The sequence below is a fragment of the Ruditapes philippinarum genome, unplaced genomic scaffold (assembly GCF_026571515.1).
Source record: "Ruditapes philippinarum isolate M1 unplaced genomic scaffold, ASM2657151v2 ctg3841_1_1_1_1, whole genome shotgun sequence".
Classification (NCBI taxonomy): Eukaryota; Metazoa; Mollusca; class Bivalvia; order Venerida; family Veneridae; genus Ruditapes; species Ruditapes philippinarum.
The window spans coordinates 98,001-124,306 of record NW_026865493.1 but is presented as its reverse complement, the minus strand read 5'-3'; the positions used below and the strand labels follow the sequence as shown (position 1 = coordinate 124,306).

Here is a 26,306-nt window from a genome sequence, read left to right as displayed (position 1 = left end):
GCATTTTTATTGTACTTTCTATAGTGAATTGCAACATGGTCACAAGAGAAGAAAATTGCATACAAAACATTTGCACTCAAGAAGCGTTTTAGTAATAACATGCATGTTGGTAGCTTTGCAGCCAATATTGTATTTCTAATTTTTCGTATAGTTCAAATAAATGCACCACAATTTCATTCATATTATTACATTTGCAAATTTCTTTTTATCATATTTTGGTCAACTGTTCCAAGCATAGTATTATGTAAAACAAATTATCATAATTTGTTGATTTTGTTTTCAAAGTCACGGTGACCTTAACCTTCACCCGACATAATCCATTGTATAAAATGATCTACCTTACATTGAGATTCACTTTCTGACAAAGTTTAGTCAAACTCAAAGCAAAAATGAAAAAGCTAGAGCGGTAACGCCAACTTTGTTTACGGACGAAATTGACCACAAAAGCTCATCTTTTTACGTGGCAGGTGAGCTAACACATAATGAAATTTGACCTTGCTATCGGTATGACCTTGAAAGTTAAACATATTAGTGATGATATTACATAACTTTTTTATTGAATTTTATATTATTTTCAATACATACCTCAATAAACACGTTTGGCAAAACCTCCATATGGAATTTCTTAATATGGCATTGCACTGGCAATTAAATTCTTTATAATGAAACAGAGATATGCTTTGTTGAGTACTTCATTGGTTACTGTTGCCAGTCGCAATACAACTAGTATATTAAGAACTTTGATTTTACTTTTAATAATATCATATATATTGATAATTATGTATCCTTTTTTCTGAAGTAAATACTAAGGTAAATTAAGGTTCCTAAAAATGTTGTGTTTGGTAAATGTTTCTCCTGTTATTGCATTCTTACAATCATTTTAAACCATTTTTTAGAAAGGGGCCCACATAAATTTTAAGGTAATTTAAAGAATACTGTTAAGTCTGGGTGAACATATAAATTGGAGTAATATAGATTTTTTGTCGTTTTAGCATTTTTATGCCCCCGAAGGTCGGCATATAGTAATCGCACTGTCCCTCTGCCCGCCATTCCTAACGTTTGTCCGATAATCATGCGCTGTATGGGGCGATTTCAGTGAAACTTCACAGGATTGTTTGTCACCAAGTCTAGTTGTGCATACTTTATTGATTTTCCTCTTGAATCTTTTTTTTTGTACAGATATGGCCCCTCACTGGTCATTTTTCGAGTAAAATAAGCTTGTCTGTGCTTCATCAAGAAAACTGATGGGTGATTCCAGTGACACTTCACAGGAATGTCTGTCACTATGCCTAATTGTGCATATAATCTAGATTTTCAGCTTGATTCTTTTTTGGGACAGTGATAGCCACTTAACGGTCATTTGTCGAGTGAAATAAGCTTGTCTGCGCTTCATCAAAAACTGCTGGGTGATTTTAGTGAAACTTCACAGGATTGTTTGTCACTATGCCTAGTTGTGCATAGTATCTTGATTTTCCGCTTGAATCTATTTTGGGACAGTTATAGCCCCTTAATGCTCATTTTTTGAGTAAAATAAGCTTGTCCGCGCTTCATCACCAAAACAGAGGGGGGGAGGGGGTATTCACAGAATTGTTTGCCACCAAGCCTAGTTGTGAATAGTTCCTGATTCCAGTAAATTAACTTTGCCACTTGGAACATTTCAGTGATCATTTATAAAATTGTTTGCATGCCAAGTCTAGTTGTGCATTGTGCCATGATTTTGTACATTATTTTTTCGCACAGTTATGGGCCCTTAATGATGATTTTAAGTGAAAGTTGTTTAGAATATTATAGGAATGATATTTATCAAAGGAGGTCGGGCATATATAACCAGTATTTTGGCATATATTGAGGATTTTATGCTAGAGCTTCCTATCGGCTATTGGGGGCATAAGTCACTTCAGTGACATCTCCTGTTTAATAATTTGTTTCCGTGGATTAAAATGCAAAATGAGGTAGGAAATGGCAACCGTAAATCACTGACTATAAAATAAGCTATCATGAAAAGCCAAATGAGGGAGAATCTAACAAAGCGTGTACTACGACATGTACCTACTTAGACTGATAATTGCTGGGCTGCTACAACCACCGCCGCCAGCACCGCCACTTCTACAACTCCTATTACAACTAATTGTAATACTACTAATAATGATGATGATAAAAATTATAATATAATACCAATACTGTTAGAACTCTCTCCATTACTTCGACAAATACGCTGCCTGCTGTAGTCTTGAATATCACAATTTTATTAAAACTTATTTAACGAAATAATAAGCCATCGTACATTTATGCAAAACGGAAGACGATCTCGACAAAATTTATGACGAAAAGCGGAATACACTTTAGGCATTGCGCAAACCTTTTTTCATCAAATGAAATGTATTATGGTAATGCATCAAAAGTTAATGCGAGAAGGTGAAATGAATAAGGTATTGCGTCATAATTTTTTTCGAGAAAGTGAAATGCATCATGTATTGCCTCTACATTTTTTTCGAAAAACACCTTTTATTAATTTTTCGTCAAATATTAATCGTTATGTGTAAAGTTTCTGTTTTTGCAAGAAAACATTTGGCCAATTAACTAAAATCTTCTCGTTTATTCGAATTATTTTTTGCGAAAACACTAAAGATATCATGCCTTTGCACCTTAATTCTTTCGACTTGCGTACATCTTCACATAAAAGATCGCGTAAGAGGTGACCCTTTGAAGCTTCCGTACTTATCATCGCTTATCGACGTTTATCAAGGAAATACAAGTTTAAGGCGCATACTCGTTTAGATTTATATGAAGTAGAACCCAAGTTCCCGAACATACATGTTCTGCTCAAGCACTTTTACTATATAATAAATATATGCTTAAAGCAGCACGCTAATTTTCATGAAAATTTGAAAATGTATTAAGCAGTATAATATTGTTAAGTTACCAAAATAATGCAATTACTCATTATCATATGGCACTTACAACCCCCAATGTCCTGTACATTGCTATAAAGAGGTAAAAAAGTGTGCAAAAATGACCTTACTGGCCATTAGTAACGCAGTAGAAATATAGGCTAGTTATTTATTTATTTCACCCATGAAATATGGTGCTATATCAGTCAAATATATTTCAATTTTTTTAAAATAAATATGAAATATAAATATGAAAGTGGGCGGAGTCAAAACTCATATTTATTTTACGGACTTCTTTTTCGCCATTTTCTGTTAAAAATCTGATAAATACAAAACAACTTTTTGTTAAATTTCGTTTTGAAAACTATCTAGAATGATAGAAAAATGGTCTAAGAAAATAAATCCGAACACCAATATCTTTAATTCTGTCATTAACGCTGTACAGACGTTTAAAGTGTTGTTTACGTGAAATCTTAGTACATTTTTCTCAGGTTCTGATTTTTTATCGAAATATATTTGCTCATCTCGAGGCGGTGCAGCTTTAATATACAAAGTGTTCTAAACATAAAAGAATATTTCGCTTAATGATTACAAGATAATTCAATGATGTGGCTGACTTTGTAAATATATCTCGGACGGGTTTAGAGTCCGTTTAAATCACTAAATGAATTAAACAAAACTGACTTAAATTAAAATTGTTGCTTATTTCCAAGACATTATTTATAATTGATATAAGCTTATTATTTATACACGGTTATAAACAAGTTGTACATAAAGTAGACATGTCAATGATTAATTTTATTTATCCCCCAAAGTTTTGATACTAATGTCAGTAGATCAGTTTTATGTAGCTCAATGTTGTCAAACATTCGTTAAAGGGACTCACTGAGGTTTTTTACATGACGGGACTGGAAAGTTGGTTTTTTAGAAAATTACTCCATTTGATGAAGATCTCTATACTAAATAACTTATTTCAGATCATTAGCTCGCTCTGTTTTCAAAACTAATTATTTATAATAGCAGAAAAATGACCCAACATTAATTTAAACCGCTTTTCACTCAAATCTTACTGAAGAATAGCACAAAACTACTTTCAATGTATTTCTTGTTTATTTCTTATTATATTTTATTATATTCTGTTTAAAGTGCTCATGTTTATCTAATGTGAAAATAAAATGTTATGCCTTTTATACAATTTATTTTATTATTAGCATATTTAAAATTTTAATATGGGCCTAGTCACTCGATTTTATTAGCTGACAACCACTAATCTTGTCCCAATATAAACTGTAAATCTATATCGATATGCTAGGAGACAAATAAATACAAATAACAATTGTAATGAGACTTTGGAAAGGTATTGTCTTAAATTTTTAAATTATTTTATTATCTACCGCGACAGCAAGGTCAATTAAAGGCCCAGGTCATATCAGAATAACTGAAAACTGTCGGTTTTGTCTTGTGTGTTCTTTTGTCCAAGTATGAATAACATCCGTAAATAATATAATTATGTTACACGAGTTATCACAAATCAAACTCTTAGGAGATGCATAAATAAATTGCTAATAACAACACAGACACTTTCAAGCTTACCACTCCAAAATTAAGCGCTCAAGTTAGCAGAAATAATCAAGCCTTGACATTGTTGTTAGCATTTTATTTTTCTTTATTTTCTTTACAATTTAAAGAAAAAAATCTTTCAGTTTGCTTGTTTATACATTTAGCACAAGTCTAACTGCTACACATGATAAAAATTATAATTTAGTTTCCTTCTTCATTATGTATAAAACAATCTTTCACAAGTACACGGCGGGTCACCTCGGGACGGATATTCCGATCCGAACCGAACCGCAAAATATGACAGATATTATTATTCTATTATTCTTTTTTTGGAGGAATTAAATTTTTTTTCATTTTTTAAATAAAAGACATCATGCGCTATTTTCATTTGCTTTCTGCGTATAAAAATATAAGACAAAGAAAGTCACTCTAGACATGCAGAACTCATTGTGAAGTCTCTAACATTAATAAGAGTTGATGATGTATAGGTATAATTGACAAAAGGTCAAAAGGTAACTTGGGAGGTTCTCATAGTCACTTAACATCTTGTTTTTCAATACTTTGATTACACATACAAAATAAATAAAAAAACGTTATATATATAACATGCTGGCATATAACTACAAAAAGAGCATTTCACTAACAAACCAGAGTTTATGACTAAACAAACAAAACAACTGCTTCCAAAAACAAGTAATACAGTAAAATCAGAAAACAAGAGGGCCATGATGGACCTGAAATCGCTCACCTGTATATAGCCCCCGGGGCAGGGCCAATTTTAACCATGGGGCCCTTTATTTGATCAAACTTGATAGACACCCATTAAGACGATGTGTCATGATAATATCTAAGCTTGTAGCTTTTTGGGGGTTTTTTAAAAAGAAATTTTTTTTAAAGTTTTTACTATACATCATATAGGAAAAAACAATGACCCCCTAGCGGGGCCAATTTTGACCCCAGGGTTTTTATTTGAACAAACTTAGTAGCATTCCTTAGAAGATATTTCATGCTTACTATCTTAACTTTAGCTCCTGCGGTTTTTTTAAAAGAAGATTTTTAAAGTTTAACTATACACAATATAAGGAAAATCAATGACCCCCGCGGGGCCAATTTTAAACCCAGGGCCCTTATTTAAAGAAACATGGTAGACACCCATTAGGAAGATGTTTCATGCTAAATATCTTAGCTCTAGCTCTAAGGGTTTTTTTAAAAGAAGATTTTTGAAGTTTTATAAGTTTTTATTATATAAAAATAAGGAAAATCAATGACCCCTAGGGCAAGGCCAATTTTGACCCCAGGGCTTTTATTTAAAAAAAAACTTGGTAGACACTTACCAGACAATGTTTCATGCCTAATAATTTAGCTCTAGCTCTTTAGGGCTTTTTTTTAAAAGAAGATTTTTAACTTTTTTGCTACACTGGAATTAAATTCTTTGAACAATTTTCAAAGTTCACTTCCAAAGAAACATTCCCTGTGAAGTTTGGATGAAATTAGCTTAGCAGTTTATGAGGAGATGGTCGTTTACAGTAAAAAGTTTATGGCGGAGCCAGACTAAACCCGCGATAAAAAACGCTCAACCAGTCAATTTGTTGACAGGCTGAGCTAAAAATGTGATCATAAATTATAACAAAATTTCCCTGCAATAGTTTAGAAAAATACAATCTTTCCTCAATGTTTAAAATGGTATCACTTTCATTTTTAAATATGAAATCAAAGACTTTCAAAAGTTAAAACAAATTAGGTATTGAAAATGAAAAGGGTATCACTATTTCTAAAACTTATAAATTGCATTTCTTACAATTTTAACTTCAGGCTTTGACCTTCATCGTTACAGGTTACTGTAAGACCTTCAGAAGACCTTTTTCCATCATTCTACAAATAATAAAATTTTTTTAATAAAACTAACACTGATTACATGAGGCAAATTCCCAATAATATGAATAGGCATTATTTTTAATAGGGAAAACAAAAAAGGGGGGGCCATGAGGGCCCTAATTCTCACCTCCCCATCAACAACCCAAAACCAATTTTCCCCTAAAAAGGGCATTCTGGGGGTGAGTAAAAATTGACCATAGGGTTAAAAAAGGGATTAACCCAAATTTTTGACATTTGTGACCTATTTTTTAACCCAGGTCCCCAAATATTCGAAACGTACAAAGAAAATTCATCAAAAAAAATTTAAAAGCCCAAATTTACGGGATATTTGGATAAAAACGTTCCCCACAAGTTTTTAAAAATTTTTTTCTTTTTTTTCTTGGGGTGATTTTAATTTTTTTTCACCCGGGCACACCTTTTAAACCATTCGAGAAAATTTACCCTAAAAAGGCTGGATAATTTTTATAAATTTAAGGAAAAAATGTAAACCCTTAGAGTTTAAAAAAGGGGTTTTTTCTTTTTTTACCCCGGGTGACCTATTTTTTTTCATCCTGAGATGGCCGTGTTCCAAACTCATCCAACTATCAAGGGTAGATAAGCATCCTGGACAAAGTTTGATTATATTGGGCCAAAATGTGACCACTGGGGGATAGGTCAGATGTTAACAAACAAGATTGGTGGACGGACATAAGGACATATTCAATGACCCTAAAAGCTTACCCTGAGCCTAGCTCAAAGGTGACTAAATATATAAATTCCTTATATTTCAAAATGCAAAAAGGTTTTAGAAAAATTACACAAATTCTCTAGACAATTATTGCCATTTACTCTACTTCATGATTCTCTGTTCTTAATTCAAACCCAAAAGAATATAAAATTCCCATGTGCAAGTCTTATACACTCAGATCACTATTTAGCCGCAACTGCGGAAGAATAAGCATATGTACATCACATCAGAAACAAGATAGCACCGCTAAGCGGAGCATTATTATGCCAGAAAGTGGTTTTGGTTTTTTTTCGTAAGGAATTGAAGAATTTGTAAGACATGGGAAATTAAATAAAGTATTACCTCGAGTTAATGCTCCGGAAAACTGTTTTCAGTTTTAAGGGTAATAGTGACCTTGAACTTTGACCTTGTGTACCCCAAAATCAATAAGGGGTGTTTTACCCAATAGAGACAATAATCCCATGAAGTTTGAACACTGTGGGCCAAATGGAAATTTAAGTTAGGGTTATGGAAACTGTTTTCAGTTTTTAAAGGAATAATGACTTTGACGCTTTGACCTTGTGACCCCCAAAATCAATAGGGGTCTTCTACCCAATATGGACAATCATCCTATGAAGTTTGAACACTATGGCCAAATGGAACTTAATTTATGTTTCTGGAAACTGTTTTCAGGTTTTAAGGTAATAGTGACCCTTGACCTTTTGATCTTGTGACCACAAAATCAATAGGGCGTCTTCTACCCAATATGGACAATCATACTATGAAGTTGGAACACTGTGGGCAAATGGAACTAAGTTAATGCTCGGGGAAACTGTTTTCAGTTATAAAGGTGATAGTGACCTTTAACCTTTGGACCTTGTGACTCCTAAATCAAATAAGGGTCTGCTACCCAATATGGACAATCATCCTATTGAAGTTTGAACACTCTGGGCCAAATTGAACTAATGTTATGCTCCGGAAATTTTGTTTTCAGTTTTAAGGTAATAGTGACCTTGACCTTTGACCTTGTGACCCAAAATCAATAGGGGTCTTCAACCCAATATGGATAATCATCCTATGAAGTTTGAATATTTGTGGGCCAAATGGAAGTTAAGTTATGCTCCGGAAAACCAAATTGCTAATGGATTCTTAGGACGGACGTACGGACGGATGGACGCCAGGGGTTATAACATAATATGCTCGAAATTCTTTCGGGCATATAAAAAGCATCTGCATGAAAAACAGATCAGAAAATCTTTAACTAATCCAGATCAAAAAGCTGCCTATGTCTGCTGCTGCAAAGTTTGTTTTCTTGCGGAAGATTTTGTTCATTGTCTCAACAGTATCTGTCAATAAATCATTAAATTATTGTTTTTTCAGTTAGTTGCATTTTCACTGCTAATTCATCGTCATCATAATTAGCTACACACAGGCCTCTTTTTCGGGCAATTCTTGTAACCAAAATTGAGTCAACAAGATCCTCTTTTTTTTACAAATACCACCATTTAGTCTTTCCAACGATTTTTTTGGCCCCATTTAAACCTAATATGTTCAATAAACTGCCTACCTGACCACGGTTTTAGCACATCTATGTTGGTCTAAGGGGAAGCACCTTTATAAAAACTTGTTAGTTTTGGTTTGTGCCAAGCAACGGGAGAATCATATTTCTTCCTCTTTATAAATGTTTCTAATAATTTTCCAGATAAGTCAAATATAGTTTCTTGAACATAACGTCTACTGTTACTTATCAAATCTGAGCAAACATCTCTTCATGTGTATAAAATGCTTCTGAAGGGTGGAGATCGGTAAAATGGCTTGTTATACTGTCTTTGTTCTAGAATTCATCTACGGCACTGGAAACTATAGAGACTATTTCTTTCTCCTCATGACGCACAACATAAAACACCTCCCTCTGCAAACTTCTTCATATCAGATCTTGAACATGTTTATTTGATCTAAAAGATTATAAGCAATTAAAACAGGTCAAAGGAATGTAGGAAACAAGAGCTGTCAATAAAAAGTGAATTATGCCTACAAAAGGAAGTTTTTACAATTGTGTTAAAAAAATTAAAGTGGAAAATCCAATTAACTATGCACAACTAGGCATGGTGACAAACCAATCCTGCAAAGTTTCACTGAGATCCACCCAGCGGTTTTGGTGAGAAAAGCGAAGAAAAGCTTATTTTAACTCGAAAATTGACCTTTAAGGACAGTAACTGTGCAAAACAAGAGCCGGTTGAGCCAAGTGATGCTTCCCAAATAGGATTTGGATACAGGAAGGTATACCTCTTGTAGTGTCAAAGTTATGTCACAGACAAAGTTCAAAAGAGTAAAAATAACAACCCAAATGTTGTGCACAACACATTGTCTCAATATGGTGATCATTTCTGTGAAATAGTTGTAAAATCCGACTACAAATAACAAAGTTATGGGCCAGACATGATTTTGCTGCAAGGTCATGCTGTGACCTTGACCTTCAAAGTAGCGACCCAAATGTTGTGCGCCACACAAATTGTCTCAATATGGTGATCATTTCTGTGAAATAATCTTAAAATCCAACTACAAATAACGAAGTTATGGACAGGACACGCTTTTGGCTGCAAGATCATGCTGTGACCTTGACCTTCGAGTAGCGACCCATATGTTGCGCGTGACACGTCGTCTCAATATGGTGATCATTTCTGTGATATAGTTTTTAAAATCTGACTTCAAAAAACAAAGTTATGGCCGGACACGAATTCGGGACATACATACCTACGTCCGGACAGATGGACAACCCGAAGACTATATGAATAAAAATAAAAATCAAACGGAAAAAAAAGAGAGTATGCAACAAACTAGGCTTGGTAACAAAACAATCTTGTGAAGTTTCACTGAAATCACCCTAAAACTTGACCTAATAAAATAGTCAGCAATACCACTAGTAATAAACATGTACTACCATAGTCTGTTAGATTCTACTGTCCCCATTTTTTTTTATTTCTGCTCCACAAAAAAATGTGATTAAATGGTATGTTTTAAATATTTTAAAAATTTAATATAACAATTGATTATATAATTATTGTGACAATATTTTCTATTACACCCTGTATTAGTTGTTATGCTGTTAATAATAACACATTTAACAAAAATGACCTATATAATACTACTTTCAAAAACTGTAAGGTAGGTAATATCAGTATAGATTAAAGCCATGGAACATTTAAATTAAACGATAATGCCATAAAAAGAAAAACACTACAATTTTTTCTTCTTCTCCCAATATTGTTCTAACTTTACTTGTAAAATAATGTATTTTTGAGGCATTTATATTATGTACTGTGTATATACCTGTATGTTGTTTAAAAAATGTTTAATATATTTGCTATGTATATGCTGATGTCTCATGGAAGATATGGAAACTGAATGTGTTAGCCTCATTAAAAAACTTGTTATTTACTATCACAGGTTAAATCACAAGAAAGTAATGTAGCATGTTACTTCAATAAGAATATCCTGATTGAGGTAAATAAAGAAATTGCTATGTTTTACTTAATATGCATGTATAACATTATGATTTAGTCTAAGATATAAAAAGTTAGAACAATCAGTAAAATTATGTTTCATATCATTACACAGTACAGTAACACAGCCATGCACACAAAACAAGAAAAAAATAATGACTTTTCATTTGATGATCGCAGAACAATTAAAGTAAAAAGTAAAATCAATACAAGTGTGGGGTCCTATTTTAGAAAAGACAAAAACTCTGTTGAACATGCCTTGGTTTACACCAAAATTACATTATTAGTAAATTCTGACATCGAGGTTTAAGCTCAATCTACATATATGCTTCAGCTGAGATTCGAACTCAGAACTCCTCTTGAAGTCTCTCATGTAAGAACAGACTAAGAGATGTTTTTTTCGAATTAAACTACAAAAGCTAATCAATTGGTAACCCAGGATGATGCAAATTAAAATGCCGTTAGTATTTGGAATGTTTCTGAAATGAACAATGAATTCTTTTACTTTTTTCTTAAAAAATCTTACATTCATAGTTATGATAATATCTATGTGGAGATCAAAAAATTTAATATAATTTTATCATACATAAGTACATGTATTATCATTGGATTTTAGCCTTGTTTCCCAAAGTCCAAAAAAAATCCATATCAAATTTATACTGTAGTCTATTTAACCTAGTTTTAGTCCCAAAAAAGTCAATTTCAGAAACACATATTGTACTTGAACTAAAAATGTTAAAACATTGGTGGTTTAAAATAAGGATGCCATTATATTATATAAAATACTGCATGTTTGTAACGTCGCTTTTCATTGGATAATCAAGACGTTTATATAGTTTTACATTACACAGCTGCTGTCAATTCATGAGATATTGCGCTTTAAAGTCCTCTCAAAATGATGATTGCTGTATTATAAATTTTGTTATAAAATATTTTTTGACAGGTTATATGGCCGTATATAATCGGTTGTTGGCAATATAACACTCGCCTAGCAGCTTTGGTTATATTTACAAGCTTTTATATAGGGCCATATAACTTGTCACTGAATTAAGTATATTCTGATTCTATTATCAAATAGGACTTCAAAACCTTATTGCAGTCATCTGTTTAGGTTTTATAGCTTTTATTCATGCAAGACATTTCAGTATTGTACTACTACGGATAACATAAAACAACCTCATAATTTTTCAGATATGAGAGCACAAGCTGTTAAATTCCAGTTTCTAAAAATTGACACAATTCTTATTGAATTCCATATTTTTTTTCTAGAATGAATCTGACAATCAATATTATGATAATATAGCAAGAGCTGCAATCGCTAAAGTTAGCAAGGGCTACATTTGACTTTTTCTTTTACCTAAAGTCAAACAAGTCAGACAAGGAATTATATTGTTGTATATTGTTTCCGAAAGTTTCTTTTTGTAGTAAATCTAAAACATATAAGGTAAGGGAAGGAAATAATATATCCTATACAAGAGCGAGAGAAATATTTTTGTATCATATTTCTCTTTTAGGGTTAGACACGTCGAAATTTGGTCTCCATTCATTAAGGTTTGGGGTAGCTACAGCTGCAGCTCTCAAAGGTGTGACAGATACGCTTATTAAGAAGCATGGTCGGTGTATGTTTTCTTTCAGTTCCTTAAGACAAACAAATTATTTATAATTAAACAATATTATAACCTTGTTTTAAAAAAAACAACAAACACTTCCACCATAAATTCACCTATTTGATCTTGAGTGTCAACAGCGGCAACAACAACATAACTGTAGCAATTAGTCTTTTATTCTCAAAAGTCAAGCTAAGGAATAAAATATTAAAAACATATCAGTTAAAAAAAAAATTTCAAACATAATAATTTTTGCATTATAATTGTAACCTAGAACTGCTTGCTTACTTTAAAGTAACAAAAGAACCTACACTGTTATTTTTTTGCTGTTTATTTGTGATTCACAAGAAAGAAAACACAGAAACTGATAAGTTGGTCATGAAAATAATTTGATATATGCTAATTTTATGTACCACACATTCAAATCTTTGTTTAGTGTTTAAAAAGAATGTATCTTTGTTTTTGTTACACAATTACCAACAACAAGTGCACATAACCAAGTATCAATAGGTCAATGTGACTGTGTACTGAAGTTATTGAAGCTGAAAATTTTTATTTTAAAGGGGAAGGACCTTTTACCTTTCAAAAAAAGCTCTAAACTCCCATTCACCATGATTGGGGTTTTAATAGGGCCCAAAACCCAAAATCCAATTTGAGCAGGAACGAATTTCTACCCTTTTAACCTTAAACCCTTTAATCACAGACCCCTAGGTTTGCAAAACCCCCGCGGCCCCCTTTTAATTTTTAAAAAAACCAACACACAAATTTTGGGATCAATTTGGGCAAAAAAACCCCAAGTTATTAGGGGAAAACCAAAAGTTACACCTGCCTACCCAAATTCAGCTTACAATTTCCCGTTTTTTGTTTTAAAGTTTGGGTTTTTAAAAAATTTTATACTTTTCTATTGTTTATTATGACAGGGAAAATTCTAATCAAAAAAGATAAAAAGGGGAAAAAAATGGGTTTTTCAATAATTTTATAGCACATTATAAAATTTTTGGGTCAGAAATAAATTTTTAGAAAACAGAAAAAAATTTATATGAGCCCCTCACGGACAAAACCAACATAGTGCGTTTGCGACCAGCCATGGGATCCAGACCAAGCCTGCGCATTTATGCGCAGTCTGATCAGGACCATTCTGTTTGCTAATCAGTTTCTCTACTTTGTTGAAAATGTTTAAAAGCGGAACAGTAATGGATCCTGAATCAGGGGCTTGCGCAGATGCGCAGGCTGGTCTGGTATCCATGCGGTCGCAAACTCCATTATGTTTGTTTTGTTCGTGAACATTTGGCCTCATATGTTTAAATCATTGTTTTTATTATCCAGATGCTTGTTACCAAGAAGAAAGTACCGCTTTAAAAAATTAACATGTGAAATTATTTGTCATAATAAGTTGTCAAAAGGTAAAACAAAGTAAATAGTTTTGACTCCCATACCCAAAATCTACTAAATCCACTATAACTTTACCAAATTAAAAGGAAAAAAGCAACAGAAGAAAAAGAAAGGTTTAATTTAAATTTACAATAATAATTTTTTTTCAAACAATACAAACACAACCAAAAAATAAAGGGGCTTTGGGGAAAAAACTAAAAACATTTTTGGCATTAAGGGGGCCCTTTTTAAAAGAAAAAAAAAGAGAAGTTTAGCAAATTTTGTGAACAATTAAAAGGAAAAAACCAAAAATTTTTTTGTGAATGTAATTAATAGTCCAAAAACCTTTTTATATAAATGTTGGGAAAGACCCTTTCCCAAAAAAACAAAAATTTCCCCATTTATACTTCACCCCGCTTGTTTACAAAAATAAATTTATTGACTTTTCTCAAAAGGGTATTTTTAAAATTTTATACTAAAGATTTCCCTTTTTTAAGTTCTGGGGAAAAATCCGAATTTTTTTTAGTACTTTTAAGTAAAAAAAAGGAAAAATTCCCCCCCAAAATCTCTTTTATACAAACCGGTGCTTTTTAATGATGCAAATGGTATTTTATTAAATAGCTGGTCAAAATATGTTAAAAATATGTCATCAGATTTAGGTAATTATACATGTATAGAATAATGATAACATTACAACTGTGCCTGTAAATACCATAATACAAAATTGTTTGATCAGCAACTACAACAATGGTGTGCTAACTTATTACTTTTTCAAAATTAATAATTTAATAAGCGATTCAACTATGAACTGAATCTACGTTAAAGGAACTCCACTCAGGTCCAAAATCCTAGGAACATAAAAATTGAATGTTGTTGATGGATCAGCTGGGGCACTTAAAACAGAAAGATATGCAAAAGATAATTAAGAAATACCCAAAAATAAATTCAAAATTGTATCTTTATGCTATTTTCAACTTGATATAAGTAATAAAATGTTTTACAAAATTTTTTCAATTTTTGGTCATTTTTATAAGAAGAAGAAATATTCTGGAAAAAGGGAGTGAGCTAATAATCTGAATTTTTTCACACATATTACTGGTCGAGACCTATATCAAATGGAACATTAATCTCAAAAAATAATTTTTAGTATTGTCATGTCAAAAATACGTCAGTGGAGTCCCTTTAATACATTTGTTTGAATTATTTTACACTGAAACATATGTGTATGCATAATAATTTTTATCACACACCCGTGCCGATTTTGCGACTCCGTAAATAAGGTATTGCACGGCCGTGCATATATTTTGACGTGACGTCATTAGTGTTATACAAACATAGTGTAAAGACGCACTAAATGTCAGCGTTATACTAAAGGCGCGTCAATGAAAAGTGACTCTTATTTCACTTAAAACAGTCTTTATTTGAATATGTGATAAATAGAATATTAAATTCGTGTAAGTTTATAACTGAATTTATTGCACCCGCTGAATAAAATAATATTATGCTCGCCAGAGGCTTGCATAATATAATTTAATTCAACTCGTGCAATAAATTCAGTATTGAACTTACACTCATTTAATATCCTCTATATAATACATCTTACTTTCCTGTTCTTACTGTATCGCTAAAATGTAACTTGGCAATGAACATGTATATGTTTTTGCTAATAAAACATTTGACTTGACTTTGAAAATTTAACAAATGGCATAGATATTTGTATTTCTTACAGCTTTATATTTTTATGAAAGAAAATGTCCAAAGTTATTAATGAGAAAATGTAATCAGGACTACTAATTAGAGTACTACTTTGCCTGCTGAACTGCATGTAAATATTGGGCAAACAGATTTGTGACAATTATTCTTGTCCAGTTATATTATAATTGGTTTGAGCATTTAAACAGAGGTACATATAAATGACCAGACAACCACAATGACTCACAGCCTAAAACCAGTATACCAGCTGCACTACTTTTGTTGTACAGAGGTATTTTTTGTTTGTTTGTTTTGGGTTTTATGTCACATCGACACATTATAGGTCATATCGAGACATTCCAGCTTTACTGATGGAAGAAGACCTCAGGTGCCCTTCTGTGCATTATTTCAGGCACAAATGGGCACCTGAGTAGAACCACTGACGTTCTGTAAGCTTACTGGATAGCTTCCTCACATGAAAGAATCCAAAGTCCTGTCGGTATTCGAACCCACAGCGGTGAGGGGCAAGTGGTTTGAAATACAGAGGTATAATAAAGATCTTTAAGACATATCTTTTTAAATAATTTACAAATGTAATATGATATATCAATATACACTAGTGTCGATACAGTGGAATGGAATCAGAAATTATCTTGTAGAGTCGGACTTCAGCTCATCAGATAAATTATAAACATGTATATTCCCTCACAAAAACTTTCTTCACACATAGTACAAACTTATAATTTTCTGCTACTCATTTCTATCAGTTGAGTTGTAATTTTGGCACACCTTCTACTGGAGTTTATCACTGGAGTTGGAACACTATGATATAATTGATTTTGAATTCCTTGAACACCTGCTACTGGAGTTTATCACTGGAGTTGGAACACTATGATATAATTGATTTTGAATTCCTTGAACACCTGCTACTGGTGTTTATCACTGAACTTATAACAGTGTTGTTATACAACTGTTTTATTGATTTTTAAAATTCTTTGAACACCTGCTTCTAGATTTTTTCACTTGTAACATCATCATTTGTAATCATATAATTTATTTTGATTGTTTTTAACACATTGCTGTACCGATTAATGAACTTCTCATAGTTGTAGATTTTTTATCCCTACAGATTAAGTGTCATCATTTAGTCCACTGAGATGCCTTAAGTAATTCCATTTTCATATTGAGAAAAACAAATGTCAATTCACTGTCCTTCCAGAAGTGTCTCTCTGATAATAAAAGAAATATATATTAATATCACTTTATTATTATTTATCTAGGAAATAGATATCAATTTTGCGTGTATTGTTGTAAAATAATGCAGGCTTTATGTTAAAATGTGCAGGAATATAATCACAAAGACCCGAGTGATTAATTGCAAAGCATTTGAACGCTAAGCCATGCATTTATATACTACAATGCAAGAAAAATTAATATCTATTTCCATTCTTTTACATGCTTATTAACAGAGAATTGATAAAAAATATGTTGAACTACATTGAGCATGAAGGTAATTTTCATGGCGTCCTTTGTTTTACTGATTTCATATCTGACGTCATAATTATGATGTGTAAGCATTTTTTTATGCTGCGCCTAAAGCATTTGAACAATAAACCATGCATTTTTATACTACAATGCAAGAAAAATTAATATCTATTTCCATTCATATATGCTTATTAAAAGAGAATTCATAAAAATATGTTGAACTACATTGAGCATAAAAGTAATTTCCCTGACGTCATTTGTTTTACTGATTTCATAACTGACGTCATATGATGTGTAACCATTTTTTTATGCTGTGCATATATCGTGTAATAATTCACTTGATGATAAGCCCTGTCTGTTATGTATATTATTAATTACTAATATTGTGAAGCATGTAATAATAATACATATATCACAAAAACCAAAATATCTATCACTTTTTTGTACACATCTCAAATAAAATATTGTAATTTACTTTGCCTCATTAGTTTTAAATGAAAAATTAATATTTGTCAATTATTTTTTATTGGCAGATTTTTTCATTTTAATTTAGCATGTAATATGCGTATAAAATGTTCCTGTGACAATAAATTGCAGTAAGATTATGTAAACAATGAAATCACCCTGAAATAATTTAATTTGTCAAACTTATATGATTTCATGTTTTCTAAGTTCTAGTAATTTTATTCTACATGTATAAACTTTAAATTTCTATAGATACAAACATGGATAATGCAAAAGAAATGCAATGTTATATTTTTGCTTAAGAAACGTTTTCAGTATTAATTCTCAACATACTAGATATCTGTACTGAACTTGTCCATTTTTTAATATATATATTACCATTCATTATTGTACAGACTATAATATTACAGTGCAGACCATCTTGGTTACATGGTACAAGCAGACGTACAGTTAGTTAATACATTAGTCATTTTTTATATTCATATGCTGATTTAATGCTGGATAAAAACAAATTATTTGTACCATCTTATTTCAACACAATCACATACATTACTGACATTCACAAATAAATTGTAATGGAAATAATAAATTATTTCAATAATAGCAAGCATTTGATTTACCTGATAGAAATATCATGTTCATTTTGTAAATTGACTTATATGAACCTGGAAAAATGAAGAAATTGGTACTATATATTTTAATGGTAGTGAAACTTGTTTACTAAACCATCTGTGGGTTTTGCTGTTTGAAAGAAGTTAAAATCATGCAACACTTTTACCAGGAATTTTCTCAGTTGATAAAATGCCATAAATAAGTCATAATCCGTACTTTGAACAGTAATCTCTAATGACTAAGAGATCTTAAATATATATCTATTGATTTTCAAGTGAATACCTTTAATATTTTTGAAAACTGTTGTCGATGTAAAACATATAAAATAAATACATACAGTCAGAGTGCCTTTCTCCAGCTATTTTCGGGAAAAAATTCCGCTGACTTAAATTGAGGAAAATTATGCATCAGTTTCATTCTAAGAGTGATTAACATATATATTTACCAATTGATATGTATAGGTAAGTCTTTTTTTATAAAAGTATTATATCTTAAACTTCACAACAGTAGAATAGTCCAGACATCAACACTCTGTTTCCTATAAAATACAAAAAAACTTAACACAGAAATAAATACAGAATATATTTGCATCATACAATCTTTGTGAAAGTCCTTAAATCTATAATGTACAGTAGATTTTTTCCTAAACCAAATATCACAGTGTATATTAATTTACCAATTAATTATTTCATTTGTTGTGGTGATTAAAAAATATTGTTAATAAGTGGTTTCTAAAAATAGAAGCAGGCCTTTATCCCACTTGGCACCATTGTTGTGGTGTTGAAAATTATTAAGCCTTATGTTTTCTATAAATAGAATTTAATTACTTATTACCTAATGTTCTTAGTTTGCTCAGGAGTACTCTTTAATGGGATAAAATCTAATCGTCAGGATGACACCACCCTTTGAATGCAAAGGGAAATAAAACACAAATGTTGAATAAATTTAAATCAACCAAATTTTTAATGAACTAAGCTTTTATTTACACTTAACTAAAAGTTACTTAAAACTAAATAAGTTTACAATAATCACTTTAATATATGCTGTTCTTATTTAACCAAAAATATGAAAATCAGAATAAACTAGTTGAATAAAAGATTTAACCAAGTTGAAAGTTGTTTAAACTGTTATAACTGAAAGTATAAAAATAGCCTTAATGATTCTGTGCTGTTAAACTAATAAACCTAAATAGTAGCAAGCCCTGTTTTAATCTATAGCAACAAAAATAAAGATCTAATTATTCAAAATGGCTGCCACTTAAAACAAAGAAAAGATATTAATTAATCTTAATTAATTCTGTGAAAATAATTACTTAACTTACTTACAAATTTATCAAAAATGTTTTAGTGAATTTAGATAATCTCTAAGGTTCATTTAAATGCCAAAGTGCCTAAAATAAATTAAATAATTAATTAATTAACCTTAGAGAGCTTTTAGAGATGTTACATTTCCAAAAATTAGCAGCAGAATGACAAAATTGTCTGAGATGCTTGTATAAATGTATTTCTGAATCCCAGAGGGAGCTAGCATCTACCTACAGGTGGCACTGTATGTAACAACTTATCTGATTGGTCAAATTACAGCCAACCAGAATTTACTTAACAAATGCTCTAGGCTTATCAGTTCTTTACATAACTAGTCTAAAAATAGATTATGATTCATGGAAAAGTTTAACATGAAACAATATTGACATTTTCTATAAAAGATGATAATAATGACTAATTAATACAAAGTAATCAAAATAATCAAAATACTAATAAGAAACTAAACATATTTACAAACATATATAATGCTAAATCAGTAACTTGTATCTCACTTTAAAGTTTAAGGATAATATAAGTAAAAGTAGAACCATTCTCTATATGTTGTATATAAAGAGTCTTAGGCCATGCTAAGTTACTGTTAATGAGTGTATCAATAAGTTCTACAAACTATAATCAACATTAAACTAATGAATGATAAGAATGAAATGTCTGTAAAACAATACAATTGTAACAGGACGGACAAACGGACACACAGTGATCACAATTAACGTCCTAGTTATTTACCCAGGTTCATTTAAGATTAAATTGAAAATTCAAATATGAAGAACATAGGCATTTCAGAGTTCAACAATTTTATTGCAAAATAGATTTAAGATAATATGTTTCTATGTCAAAGTATTAAATTGATTTCCTAAAATGTCACGAAATGAAATATAAGTTACAAAAAACATCATAGGGAAAATAGAGAGAAATGACCAAGTCAGACGATAATAGGTATACGCTACCTTTTGCATCTGTAGACAAGGCAATGAAATGACCGAAAATACTGGCTTATATAGCCACTTCTCTCTGCAATCACACAATTCATGAAAAATGCAAGACTTGAAAATAAATAACAAAAAGAGGAATGTTACAAAATATTGAGTAAACAATATCAAGAATCAATATTCTGCTTTAAAATGTATTGAAGTGTATTAAGTTAAATTTAATGAACAACCCTCTATTGGATAAAACCCTTACATAAGATATGAATAGCATGAATATCATGAAATAATGCATTAAGTTATGCTTACTGTTACTATAGATAGAAAAAATAGTGCCAGCTGAATGATTTTGAAAAGATACTAAATGTATAAATAAGGCTAAGGAAAAATATTCATTGTTTATATATTATTCTGAAAATAAGATTATATCAGTAAAATGTAATGATAGGCATTCCTGCTACATTCCCCCCTTCTTAAGACCAAAATTTTCAAAAAATAATTTTGTTAAAATAAAAAAAAATGCAGGAATGACAAAAGAATAATACAACATGTTATAATATAACAACAGAAAATAAGAAATAATCAATCACATATAATTTTTGTTTCACTCTGATTATTGAATTCAAAACAGTTTATTTTTTATTCTGCTTGTATTTAACAACGACATTTCCCTTGTGTTCTTCCGCGAACTGATCCCGGCACACTTGTCCGCCTCTGACTAGAAGGTCTGTCCCTTCAATAGCTTTTCTTTTATTAGACATTCTTTGTCGGTGATCAAACTTGTATGGAAGTTTGTCTCCTGGATTAATGTATTTTCCATTTTCAGATTCTTCAAATTCAATCACACTCTTCATTTTATGTACCTTTTCTTGGTGTTTCCTTACATTGTATTCTCTGGCCGACTTGAAAGAGCAGTTTGGACACTTGTATAATTTTATTATATTCACATGTTTATTGTTCCAGTGCCGTTCAAAGCTGCTGAAACTCTGGTAAACTTCCACACAGTCCTCAACTGGGCAGCAGGAGGGAACATTAGGCCAGAGAGGCCTTTCTGCTGGCTTCTGATCATTATCTATATACTGAGCATTAAACCCATCTAATTCTTCAGAGTATACTGCTAAGATCTCTAGATTATCCATTTTTCTAAAAAAAAATACAAGAACAAAAAAAAATCATTTATAATATTATTCCAGTGATCAGTTGAAAATGATTGAACAAAATGTCTCAGTCTGGATGACAAAACTTTCTGAGATAAGTTCCATCGTCGGAAAACCAATTTCCTAGGCTCATTTGTTAAAGAGTCAGACCATTCAATTGTGTATTTTCTATGGCAGGTTCTGGATAAGCTTGACTTTTGGAAGGAAGGCAGCAGTCTTCTTGACAGCTTGAATAGAATTTTGTCTTCTGTTGAAAATCTTTGTTTCTTGTGAAATTTTCATCTTGGTATTTGTCATCAACCCATGTGTAATCATCTTTCATCAGTGATTGTATAAATTCAGATGTGAATTGATGGAACTGTTCTTCTGTTATAAATCGGTTTGAATTCATGTCATGAGGATTTTCTTTGTGGTTGTCTGTAATTGTAAGAGCTGTGCTTCTTGTTTTACATGGAGTACTGGTACGTGACAGTCTTCGCCTGGGCTGGTAATGTTCATTGTGATGGAATGTTTGTTCAAATTTGTATGTTTCTGGGTCTACGTAGCTGTCCTCAGGTTCTTGTTGAAAGTTTCTAGAATATACTTCATAAGTATGGTATGACGGCTGTGTTATTGGCGCATGACATGGAGTCAGTCTATTCAACGTTATTTTGTTGACTTGTGGAGTATAGCATGTTTGTTCATCTTCCCTGGTACTTCTTTGTAATAGCTGGAGTTCTTGAAGACGTTTTTCATAGAATTGAACTTGTTCTCGGAGATACAGGACTTCCCTGACTGTGTTGTTGTGATGAAAAGAAGGTGAAGGCAGTTGTCTGGAGGAGGTTGTTGCATAATGGTTGTAATAGTAGTTGACGTCGCTCTGGTATGAAGTTGCGTATTGTAGTGGAGGATAACAATCGTAGAAGTAGACATCTTCTTCTGACGTGTTGATGCCAACATTGGTTTGTAGTGTTCTAGATAGCGGTTCCATCTCGGTGTAATGTTTGTGTGTTTAGCTGCTGGCCATGTCTAAGGCTGAATCTTCTGTGACAATTTCAGAAGGTTTGACAATATGAAGGAATCTTCTTTCTTATTATTTCGGAGCCAATATGCGGACAAATTTTGATAATCTTTTATTTCGGAGCAAATGCACAGACTAATAATGGTTTGCCAAGTGAAGTGCCTTTTAAAATGAAAATTTAGAATTTATATTATGAAGATAGATGGAAAGCTTTCTGAATATACACACTATATTGCCTAAAATGTGTGTTTGCGAAATAGGCACTATCGGACGCTGAAAATAAAGTTGTAATTAGTTGGAACTGACTATGTACTTCATAAATCAATAACTTTGGTTGCTATTGATCTCTGTACTTGTGATTTATATTTCTGGGTAAGGGACTCTTTGGGAATTGGCCTTTATATTTAATTAAAGAGGTAGAATAGGCCTGGCTAGAAGATAGAAAAGAATTTTACAACTCTAGGATCATATATGACACGCTTGTGCTTCCAGCTGCCAGAACAGTATAGCCAGAAATATATAATCACCTATTATTGTATTACTAATAGAACGATTACCCCATATAACATCCAGCTTGCCGGACTGCCGCAAACGTATAGCCGGAAGGATGTCAATGTATTCACCGTCCTACCTTATATGAAATTAACTGAAACTAAGTTAGCTGTTCAGGCTTGTGACAAGCTTCAACCTTCAGGCCGCCCCTATCAGTTGAAATAGAACAGATCACCCAGTAGCAGTTGAAAGAAGAAAAGATAGGTCAAGAGTTTTTACTGATAATAATTGACTTCACTTTATTGCTATTAATTGACTTTGTATTCAAAAATTTACTTTGACAAAAATCTTTATTTTCAAAAATACAAAAATTTACTTATAAAAATACTGTACTCCTGAGTTGAGAAAATTTACTTATTTTCAAAACTATCCCGATTCTGACACCATTGTTGTGGTGATGAAAAAATATGTTAATAAGTGTTTCTAAAAATAGAAGCAGGCCTCTATCCCACTTGGCACCATTGTTGTGGTGTTGAAAATTAAAACCTTTTTGATTTCTATTAATAGAATTTAGTTACTTATTACCTAATGTTCTTAGTTTGCTCAGGAGTACTCTTTAATGGGAAAAATCTAATCGTCAGGATGACACCACCCTTTGAATGCAAAGGGAAATAAAACACAAATGTTGAATAAATTTAAATCAACCAAATTTTTAATGAACTAAGTTTTTATTTACACTTAACTAAAAGTTACTTAAAACTAAACAAGTTGACAAAATGTACTTTAATATGAACTGTTTGTAATTAACCAAAAATATGATAATTAAGATAAACTAGTAAATAAAAGATTTAAACCAGTTGAAAGTTGTTTAAACTGTTATAAATGAAAATATGAAAAATAACCTTAATGATTCTGTGCTGTTAAACTAATAAACCTAAATAGTAGCAAGCCCTGTTTTAATCTATAGCAACAAAAATAAAGATCTAATTATTCAAAATGGCTGCCACTTAAAACAAAGAAAAGATATTAATTAATCTTAATTAATTCTGTGAAAATAATTACTTAAATTACTTACAAATTTATCAAAAATGTTTTAGTGAATTTAGATAATCTCTAAGGTTCATTTAAATGCCAAAGTGCCTAAAATAAATTAAATAATTAATTAATTAACCTTAGAGAGCTTTTAGAGATGTTACTTTTCCAAAAATTAGCAGCAGAATGACAAAATTGTTTGAGATGCTTGTATAAATGGACTTCTGAATCCCAGAGGGAGCTAGCATCTACCTACAGGTGGCACTGTATGTAACAACTTATCTGATTGGTCAAATTACAGCCAACCAGAATTTACTTAACAAATGTTCTAGGCTTATCAGTTCTTTACATAACTAGTCTAAAAATAGATTATGATTCATGGAAAAGTTTAACATGAAACAATATTGACATTTTCTATAAAAGATGATAATAATGACTAAGTAATACAAAGTAATCAAAATAATCAAAATACTAATAAGAAACTAAACATATTTACAAACATATATAATGCTAAATCAGTAACTTGTATCTCACTTTAAAGTTTAAGGATAATATAAGTAAAAGTAGAACCATTCTCTATATGTTGTATATAAAGAGTCTTAGGCCATGCTAAGTTACTGTTAATGAGTGTATCAATAAGTTCTACAAACTATAATCAACATTAAACTAATGAATGATAAGAATGAAATGTCTGTAAAACAATACAATATTCAATATGATTAAACTTTTAAAATAAACTTAAATCTCAGTTAAAGTTTAAACCCTTAATATTTCTTGAAAAGTATGCATGAAGATTATATATGATTTACTTCTTGAGTAATATTATACAATATTATGTAATGATTACATAATCTGTTGTAGTTGGAATCCAACTTTACAACACATTCATTCATTCAATTTTATTTATTCAGAATGAAAGTATAAAAGTATTTATATACTTTTGCTGAATGATAATATATCATATATACGAGAAAATAAAAAGAATAATACAACTCAAAACAAAATTGTTATTACCGGTAGTTTGAAATAAATATAACGCATAACTGATTTTGAATATGACTGTAAAACTGTTGACAAAATTTCACCATAAGACTATTGATGAAATTGTTAAATAAGTAGAGTAGTAAAATAATTATACAGTTGTAAACCAAGAATATAATAGTTAATGTATTAGCATTTCTCATTTTAAAATCCTTAGTTAGAATTGACTGCACTGTCCCCTAACTACTGTCAAACATTGTTGATATGTCCGCAGTCAATCGCCTGTAATTTTTCAAAGTCTCGGCAATTGATGTCACAAACATCCTTGAAAATTTCTTCTTTCTGCCTCTGCCTGACTTGTCTACAATTTCTCCATTACCCTTTCTTAATCGTTTATGCCAACTGAAAACTATGATGTGGCTTCCAGGACATTTTCTCTTGTGTGATTGCAAAGGCAAAGGTAGCATAAATGAAGTCATTTATTCTGAATGAAGTCATTTATTCTGACAACATCTATTAGATAGCTCATGATGTTTTGGCGTATTTCTGTAGTATTTCTGTAAAATAGGGTATATTGTGTGAACTATCATTATACTTTAGAAAAAAATTCTTGGGAAAGTAAATTGACTAATAGAGTTTTGTCTGTTGCATTCTTACCTAATTTCCATTTAACGATTCCCGGATGCTGTCAGGCAGTACATCTTAAATCCTTCCCATCAAGAAAAGAGGTCCTGAAGAATACACAAAAAACAACTTTTGATTTTATCATATAACACAAAAAATCTACACAGATGTAACAAGAGCCCAGTTTGAGCCGGGTGATGCTCCCCGAATAGGTTTTGGACACAGGAAAGTACACCTCTTGTAGTTTTCAGAGTTATGTCCCTGGAAAAAGTTCAAAGTGCAATAATTCCAAAATTAGGCAAGGCAGAGTTACTGTTCTTTGCACTGCACTTCTAATCACTGTGATCTATCAACCTACAAAGTTTCTAGTTCATACCTCTTATGGTTTCTAAGTTATGTTCTAGACAACTTCAAAAAGTAAAAATAAACAAAGGGCAATAACTCCAGAATTAGGCAAGGCAGAGTTATGAGTCTTGTCCACTGCACTTCTACCCATTGAAATATATCTTCCTACAAAGTTTCATGTTGATATCTCTTATAGTTTTACAGCTATGTCCAGTACAAGATTTTTCTAAAAGGGGAGATAATTCATAATGAGATCTATCTATCTTCAATGTTTCATCTTGATATCTCTTATAGTTTTAGAGTTATGTTCCGGACAATGTTCAAAGTGTTGAAATTAACAAAGGGCAATAACTCCAAAATTAGGCAAAAAAGAGTTATGGTGCTTGTGCACTGCACATCTACCCATTGAGATTTATTTACCTACAAAGTTTTGTGTTTTGTGTTGATATCTTTTATAGTTTTAGAGTAATGCCCCGGACAAGATATGTCTATAAGGGGAGATAATTCAAAAACCAGGCAAAATAGAGTTATGGTTCTTTGACACTGCACTCCCCCTCAATCCCCTCTACCACTGTATGAAGTTTAAACAAATTATCTCCAAGGGTTTTCAATTTATGCTCCCGACAAGACAACGGACGGACAGAAGGACGGACGGACAGG

At 31.4% G+C, this 26,306-nt stretch overlaps 1 long non-coding RNA gene across 1 annotated transcript; it reads right to left on the bottom strand.

Annotated features, from left to right (window-relative positions):
- Positions 1 to 15,708: 15,708 nt before the first annotated feature.
- LOC132729362 (uncharacterized) lies at positions 15,709 to 25,443 on the bottom strand. Its single transcript, XR_009625604.1, has 3 exons — positions 25,335 to 25,443; positions 18,213 to 18,305; positions 15,709 to 16,434 (listed from the first exon to the last, which is right to left on the bottom strand). It is a non-coding gene; the product is annotated as an uncharacterized LOC132729362 (long non-coding RNA).
- Between the last annotated feature and the right edge of the window lie 863 nt (positions 25,444 to 26,306).